Raw genomic sequence first — 8262 nt, forward strand, 5'->3', positions numbered from 1 at the left:
GAACACCTGCCATTAATACTAATTCGACTCCGGAGGGAAACTCCCTTTCAGATATGCTTGTCTGAAAATAAATTGACATGTAAAAGGTCTCTTTTGTCGAAGTGCAGGGAAAGTGCCGGGGTGAGGAGCTGACTGCTCACAAAAGGAGCCACTGACTTTAAAGGATGTGTGGAGGGGTGAGAAATGCGAGAGGTGGGGGTGATGCTGTAACTGGGCTGATGGGATCAGACTGGAGAAGAATCCCAGAGCTACAAACTCTGTTTGGTGTTAGATTTTGAGGTTTTGGGTGGTTTTTGTCTAAACCCCTGCTTGTCTCAGGCTGAATGGCCAAGGATCCCTCTGGAGAAAAGACTTTTTGTTTTAGAAAAACCTGTTATCACAAATATCTGCAACCAAAACTAAGAGCAGTAGTTGTGAGCCCTTCAATTTAAATGTGCAATAGGCTCCTGTGTTCTGTTGTTTTTCCTGGGACAAAGTTTGTATCTCTTTCCGTTAGGAAGCAGCAGAAGAATCCTTGGTTAGAGTATTTATTCTGTCCCACAGGCAGCAGTGTGAGCCAGCAAAAGGTCAATATTTTTATTTTCAATGGAAAGAATTATTTGCTTTGAGCTCCTCATACCCCAGGGTGACCATGGTTCTCTCCTATGAAAACATTTTTAAGTCGGTTCTTCAGGCCAAGCTTTGGAGAGAGTGACTCTGCTTGAAATTTGTGCTGGTGCTGAAACGACACAGCCTCATGGCTGGAAATGAAAACTGAAGTGTTGTGGACCTGACATTCGGCTGCTGCTCACTGGGATTCTGCTTCCTCTAGCAAAGAAATAATTCACTTCATAATGAAGATCAAGTCAAAATATGTTCAGGGCTTGAAATAAGAAAAAAAAAAGGAATTGTGGCAATTACAGAAATATTCCAGATTCACTGGTGTCGCGTCTGGTTTATCAAACAAACTCTCAGCGCTGCTGAGCTCCAATGCCATCTTCCTTTTAAACAGCAGATGGTGTTAGAAACCTGTAACAGGTGGAAGCTCTCCAGTTTTATGTGAGAGATCAGAAGTAGCAGCAATTTCTGTTTCCCACGGGGTAGTTCCTTCCTGAGCTGAACAGCAAGCTGACCCTTTGCTTGGCAAGTTCTCACAGAGGGGAAACTTCTGAATTACACATATTCATATGAAAGAAAGTGATTCTGATTTCACTTATTCTGGTTATAATAAAAGGAACCTGGTGACGGCCTCCATAACCCTCTGCTAGCAGCTCTAAAAGAGAGATGTAGTGGGGGAAATGGGCTCTGTTTGCTGGTGTGCCTTAAAATCCTGCTCCAATCTGCCAGATCTGTTGGTTCCTTGTCTACAACAGCACTTCGCATGCTTAAAGTGTTTTATAAACATTTAATTACCGCAGCTTTTGACTCAAAGCCAGGAATGTCTCATTCATCTGCTGCTTGCGAGGGTTGTGAAAATGATATTCAAATCATAGAATTACAGGAAGGGCTGAGTTCAAACCCCAGCTAAAGCAACCTGCCTTGCTGGGATCCGCGAGCGCCGCTCATCCGCAGGGCCGCGTTTCCAAAGGGAGCGACTCCAGCAGGGGAAATGGAAACGTGGCTCGGAATGCAGAGAGATCTGAGGGGCTGTCAGTACCCCAGGACACAGAGCTGCATTTTAATCATGTTAGGGAAACGAGATGCTAAATTCTGTCAGCTGGTGTGCTGTGAACTTCTGAGGCAGGCGGGGAGTGTGGTTCTGTCTAGACCAGAGCCCTGTTTGATCCCCCAGCCCCAGCGCATTTGTTAAAAGTCGCTTTTTTCCCACTCACCAAACCACTTGGAATTTTAACGTCTGCTCCACCCCAACTCCCAGCTCTGTTTCTTAAAATGGGAAGCCCCCAGGAGTCGTGGGGTTTGTGGCACCAAGTGGAGGCAGCAACTAAAGATAAAGAACTTGTATGGGATTAATAATTTCCATCCAACCATCTGCCTCTTTCACCAGCTCCCTTTCCTGAAGAGCACATTGTACCTGCAGAACCGGGTGTGCAGGAATAGAAATCATTTACTTTCCATGAAAATTGTCCAGAGCACCTGTGGCTGCCCCATCCCTGGAGTATCCTAGGCCAGGTTGGAAAGGGCTTAGAGCAGCCTGGGATGGTGGCAGGTGTCCCTGCCCATGGCAGGGGGTGGGACTGAGTGGGCTTTAAGATCCTTCCAACCCAAACCCTTGTGGGATTCAATAAAAAAAGAGCTGTTGGCTGGCTCTGTGTCTTTTGGTGGATCCTCACAAACAATCACTGATGGACAGGGCAGAAAACCCAGAGAAACTGCTCCTCTCTACAAGCTGACCCTGATCTCACTGGCTTGAGGAGAAACTATCAAGGAGAAAACCTCCATCTGCACCTGCTGACCCCTCCAACCTTCACTGCTGTTCTGAAGGCAGACAGCGAGCCCCTTTAATAAGCTGCTGGCAATCAGCCCCTTTTTAATGAGGCAGATCCCCAGTTTCAAGGCCCTGGATCACTCAGTGCTCGCTTTCTGCTCTGTGAATTGTGAGCGCACCACGAGCAGCCACTCTCAAAGTAATCCCGGAGTCCCTTTTCCTGCCCTGTTTAAAGACAGGGTAGGGAGTCCTGTGATGTTTCATTAAAGCTGGCTTTTCTCCTCGTGGCAGAGCAGATTTAATCAGACCTGCCTCCTAGTTCCAGCTGCTGGGTTGGAGCGCTCTGATCTGTGCACTGGGTGCACGTCTAATTATGGAGGCAATTCCCATGGATACCGAGAAGAATTGCCTGTGCTGGCAAAAAATTATCCCAGCTGGGAAAACAGGGAAGGAGAATGTGTTGAAATATTCGGGAAGAGATCTCAAAAGTTTCTGGAAATGTAAATGAAAATCATTTCTGGTTCTTACACCACAATGTGCAAATCTTGATTATTTTAAAACTAAGCTATGGGTTGGTTTGTAAGAGATTATCCCAAACTGCTGTTCTGTCGTGCTACTGTTGGATTCACCAGCACCACAAAACTGTATTTCCCCCCTCCTTGATACCTGCATCCACTCGGGAATGCTTTCCCACCTTCACTTCTCACCTGTGCAGTGTGTTTGGAGAAAACTCCGACAGTTTGTTTCCATCAGGGCACACCCTGGGCGAGGCAGAGCAAAGGCTGGTAATTCTGGTTCCTTCTGCAGTGCCGGGTGGGACCTGGGTGAGTTCCTCCTCTTTATGCCTCATCCTTCTGAAATGTATGAATTTAAATAACTTATTTCTGTATAAATTAGTGTTTGAAAGGTCTGTTAAAGACAAAAGAGCACTCCCTGGTAAAAGAAGAGGGGGAAATACCTGGGTAAGCACTGCTCAGATGTGGAAAATTAAACAAATATGATTTTAAATGATTTTGTAATTGTTCAGCTGCAGGCCCTCATGTTCAAACTGCATGGGAAAAACCAGATTTCTTAATTTAACTACACAAATTCAAACGTCTTTTTGAGGGTGATTTTTTTTGCTTTGGGTTTGTTTGGAGATTTTTAGGAACATTCTAATCAACTCCATAATGGTTGCAACTTGTATTTATTCACTAATTTCTCTCCAGCAGGGGCTCAGACACTTTCCATCATGTTGCTGGCTAATGTAAACACACAGAAAAAGGAAAGCTGTGGTACTATTAGGGTGTATTTCCATCTCTTTCTCATCCAGGGCACCTGCTCCCCTTCCCCTCCCCTCCTCCCAGTCTTCCCAGCTGTCTGTCTGTCTCATTTATGTCAATTAGAGATTCAATGCTGCCTGATTTAATTGGCCTGACTTTCTCCTCTAACAGAAACCCGAGCGCAGGCCGGGCAGGCAGCAGCTCCTCGGCTCTCCACTGGGGCTGGAGCCGGGAGGGCCAGGGCTTGTTTGCAGCACAGAGCACAATAACCTGTTTGTTAGCCTGGCCAGGGAGAGCTTGGTGACCTCCTAGCGGGGATGGGACCCAGGCAATGATGTCATTGGAAAGCCTGGGGGATTTCAGAGCGCTCCAGGAATTTGTGTGATCAGTCCCTCACTGCAGGTTGGCTTTTAGGGAAGAGCTGGAGATCCGTGGAATTGTCCAAGGCCAGGCTGGATGGGACTTGGAGCAACCTGGGAGAGTGGAAGGTGTTTCTGCCCATGGCAAGGGGTGGAACGACATGAGCTTTAGTTCCTTCCAAGCCAAATCAGCTTTTCTATGAGTCTATGATTTGCTGTGTTGCCTCCTGCCAGGAGGTGACTCGGTGTGCCCTGAGGTCATAGTGACAAAACTTCCCCAGGCTGTGGCCACAGAGGGCTCATCCTTCTGCTTGGGATTAACCACGAGTGAGTCTGACCAAAACTCAGCTTTTACAGAGTTTATATGAAGGCCTGACCCTGTGCCCCTCTGGTCAGCAAACCTCGAATCAAACCAGCCCTGACAAAATCTTTGCCACCCCTCCACTCCCCCTCCCACAGCCCAATCCCAGGAAGCAGCTCTGACCTACTTCTCGGCTCCTCGCTCACGTCTCCCTCACAAATTACACAGCCGTCCTTCCCTCCCGACAGAAATGCGAGTTTCCCAAGGAGCTGGCCCGCGGAGGCGTCAATATTGAACAGCAACAGTACCATCTAGTGACTCGGGCTTCCCGGGAGCATCACTTAGCCGGGAAGAGGGAATCTGTGAATTAGGGAGGCCAAGAAGGTCCCAGATTTGCAAACGAGATCCCATCTCGGTTCATTTGGATTAAGGAAACAAATCGTACTGATCTTCCAACAGTCTCGGGATATTTTATCAGAGAGCTGTGTGATGCTTCCTGGGGAGCCGGTCCCGTTTCCAGCCTCCTGACTCCCCGCTGAACCCGGCCCTGCCCCACGCTCCCTCTGCTGGCAACCAGCTCCTCGATTTCACACGTTCCCAGCTCCTCGCACACCCACTCGCCCGCACAGCACCAAATCCCGGCAAAGGCATCAGAGGAAATTGAGGGCTGTGGTGACTTCTCACTCATGATAAATGTGCACGTTCTCACTCTGACGAGCCACTAGTGAAATCCTGAATTGGATGCGTGAAATAAATAGATACAATTCAATTTAATCAATCAAAAATAGGCCCAAACGCAAGCGTAAAGGGCCTGCTCTGCGCAGATCTGAAATTACACACTCGGCAGCTGAAGGGAGGAAATCAAATTAGAGCATTTCTTTCCCCATCAAAGGACATTAGTCCTGATCCAGGTCCATTATGCTCACAGTGTGCAGAGTTATCCCTGTCAGCATCCCAGCTGACCAAGGCACCGTGTGGCAGTACCAGGTTAGTGATGGACTATGGCACATTCTGTGTTTGAGGTGACAACTTTTCCCAGCTGTTCTGCAGCACGCATGTCCACGTCACCTCCTTCCCAGTGAAAAAGACCATTGTCAGATGTGCAAAATGCACTGAAATGGGGAGAGGTGACACAAAAGCTGCACTGCAGAACCTCAGAGCTCAAGCATGCTGTGAAATGCCACCGGTACCACAGGAGAAAATGCTTTGCTGGCTAATCAAACACACCCCCTCCTTGCTGCCAATAGTGCAGCACTGCCCTGAGTCCACTCAGCCTTGCTCGTGGGCTGATGAGTGCCTGACAATTTTCTGGTCCCAAATTAAACAGAAAACTAAATTAGCAAATTAATTGTTTGCCATGTTTTTCCTTAGTCCCCATCAACTGCCTCAGGTCCTGCAGCCAATCCAGAGCCCCTCTCAGCAGTTCCCAGTAGAAGGTGGAGCCCTGCACTGGGTCCTGCTATCTACCAAGTGTCAGTCATGTTAATTTTAAATTACTTTTGTACAGCTTGGTGTCAAAACGATTAAAGCATGAAAAGAAAAACTGAACTAGAGGGAGGAAAGAGGGGGGAGAGAGAGAGAATGAATAATTTACCTTGCATTTACAGCAAGGACACTTGGATTTCCTTAATTCTTCAACTCTGAGAAGCCTGAAACTTCTGTTTCTTCAGCTGTCACCTGCTTGGGACTGGACCCAAGGGGGTGCTCTGGATCACAGACCACCAGAACCACAGAGTGATTTGGGTGGGAAGGGACCTTAAAGCCCATCCCACCCCACCCCCTGCCATGGCAGGGACACCTTCCACTGTCCCACATTGCTCCAAGCCCCACCCAACCTGGCCTTGGACATTTCCAGGGATGCAGGGGCAGCCACAGCTTTCTCTGGGCACCCTGTGCCCAGGGCCTCACCACCTTCTGAGTAAATAATTTCTTCCTCATGAGGATCCCACAAGGATCTGGGATCTAGTTATCACCTCATTCGTGGTCTACAGGGAGGTGACAACTGCTCGCAGCACAATGCCGGGATTCATCTCAGTTTCTTTCCAGGAAAGGTTTTTTGCACACTGTATTCCCAGGCTGCTGCAATCACCGACATGGACAAACCCACCCACCCACGTACAGACCTTTTCTCCCCTTCCCAGTGCTCCACTCCCAACTGGGTTTACTCCATGACTCGCACGTACTGTGCTAGATAATTACATACTCAGAAAATACAGAAATGCCTAATCAGATACAGCCTTAAATGCGCAAGAATTAGGGTTGTAGGATTGCGGCGTAGCATCCCTGGAGCTCTCTGCATCTGGCTCACACAACCAGCCCACGTGCACAGTGAAAATGTTGGGTTTGGGGCACAGACTGCTTTTATCTCCCTTATTAACTCCATCCATGATTCTTTGTCTTGCCAGCTACTGAATGGTGTCATCAGTGGTCTTTGAAATACCATTCTAAATCTGTTGAGGCCAGGAGAACAGCAAAAAGATTTGTAAGAGGGCAACTCCACAGCACCAGAAAATGTGAATCAAGTTTAGCCACTTGTGTTGATGTTTATGCTGTATCTGGCTTATCCATCAATGCATCCTCCATTCATTACAAAGAGTATAAATATTAGGAACTATTGTGTCATGAGGGATGTGCAGTGGAGTGCTTTGGTAGATGATCACTAACAGGGTGACAGAGCTGTTTGGGAAATGAAAGAGGCTCAAGCCCCCAGTGTAATGTATCCTGCAGGATGTGTGTGGGCTTGAACTGATTTGTCAAAAGCAAAGAAAACAATTTTACTAATGGGTGTTTGATGAAAAATGAGCATGATGCCTCGGAAATTTCACTGCTGTCTTGTGTTCTCTCCATGGCAGCCATGGAGAGCAGACACCTCTATCTTCTACCTGCATTTTACTCCTTTGGCCTTAGGACTAACTCAGCCTTGCTGGATGCCAGACAGGTCATGTGGAGGGCTGAGGAGTGTGTTTGAAACACCCTCCTCCTCCAAAAGCACCTGCCTGACTCCTCCAGCGTGTTTGCTTTGGCTGGATAATCTCCGAGGAATCTCCACCTCACTACGTGGGAGCTGTGACTGGGCAGCAGCGTTGCTGGGGCTTCCACTTGAGCACAGAGGCACAGGAGCGTTTCTCTCCTTAACCCTGGGATTCCCTTCACATGATCACGTTTCCTCAGCCTCTGATTCACAACTATACTGTTTAAATTACTTTTCTTTCCTTTCCCATTTAGGGAACTCCTGTAAACTTCCCTCATCCTCTGCCAGAGACCTGGCAGAAGGCTGGGAAGCTGAAAAGCAGGGTCTCCTGCAGTGCCTTCCAGTGATATTTCAGTGAGATCGCCTCAAATGCAGCGAGTCCCAAGTACTCCGGGCCCATAAACCCAGCTTCCCCCCGTTAAAATGTGCTCAGCTTTATAAAACTAACACCTTTTTACTGGATTCTGCTACTCTGGATTCAGCAGAATGTCTGCTTTGGATTGAGTTACTTGAATAACTTTAAAAATACAAAATGTTTTTAGCCAAAACATTAAAAATGCAGGTGTAAATACTGCCCTGGATCTAGTAATCACTTAAAAGCAACATTGCAAACCAAGCAGCACTGCCCTTCCACCTGGCACTGGGGAGCCAACACAACTGGGAGGCCGGACAGGGATTTGTATTGGATCTGTTATCAAAAAATCACTCCCAACTGCAAAATCTTTATGTAGCAGTCATTAAATGGTTCCAAATCCTAAACAGTCTGCCAGGCAGGCAATTAACATCATTAACTGAACAAAATTAATCCAGAATAATTAATCTGGACTTAATTGCAGGATCCAAGATGTATCTTTACCTTTTGCAGCCGCTCTGAGGATCCTGGTGTTGGGCACATTGTCCCTCACAGTTCTTGGGAATCTGGAAACAATCCACCTCAGCTCGAATTTTTTGAAGGAGTTGTTTTAATTTACTCCAGAGAAAGCTGCCTGTGTGTAAAGTCACTG

This window comes from Pyrgilauda ruficollis, unplaced genomic scaffold, assembly GCF_017590135.1.
Source record: "Pyrgilauda ruficollis isolate IOZ18807 unplaced genomic scaffold, ASM1759013v1 scaffold162, whole genome shotgun sequence".
Taxonomy (NCBI): Eukaryota; Metazoa; Chordata; class Aves; order Passeriformes; family Passeridae; genus Pyrgilauda; species Pyrgilauda ruficollis.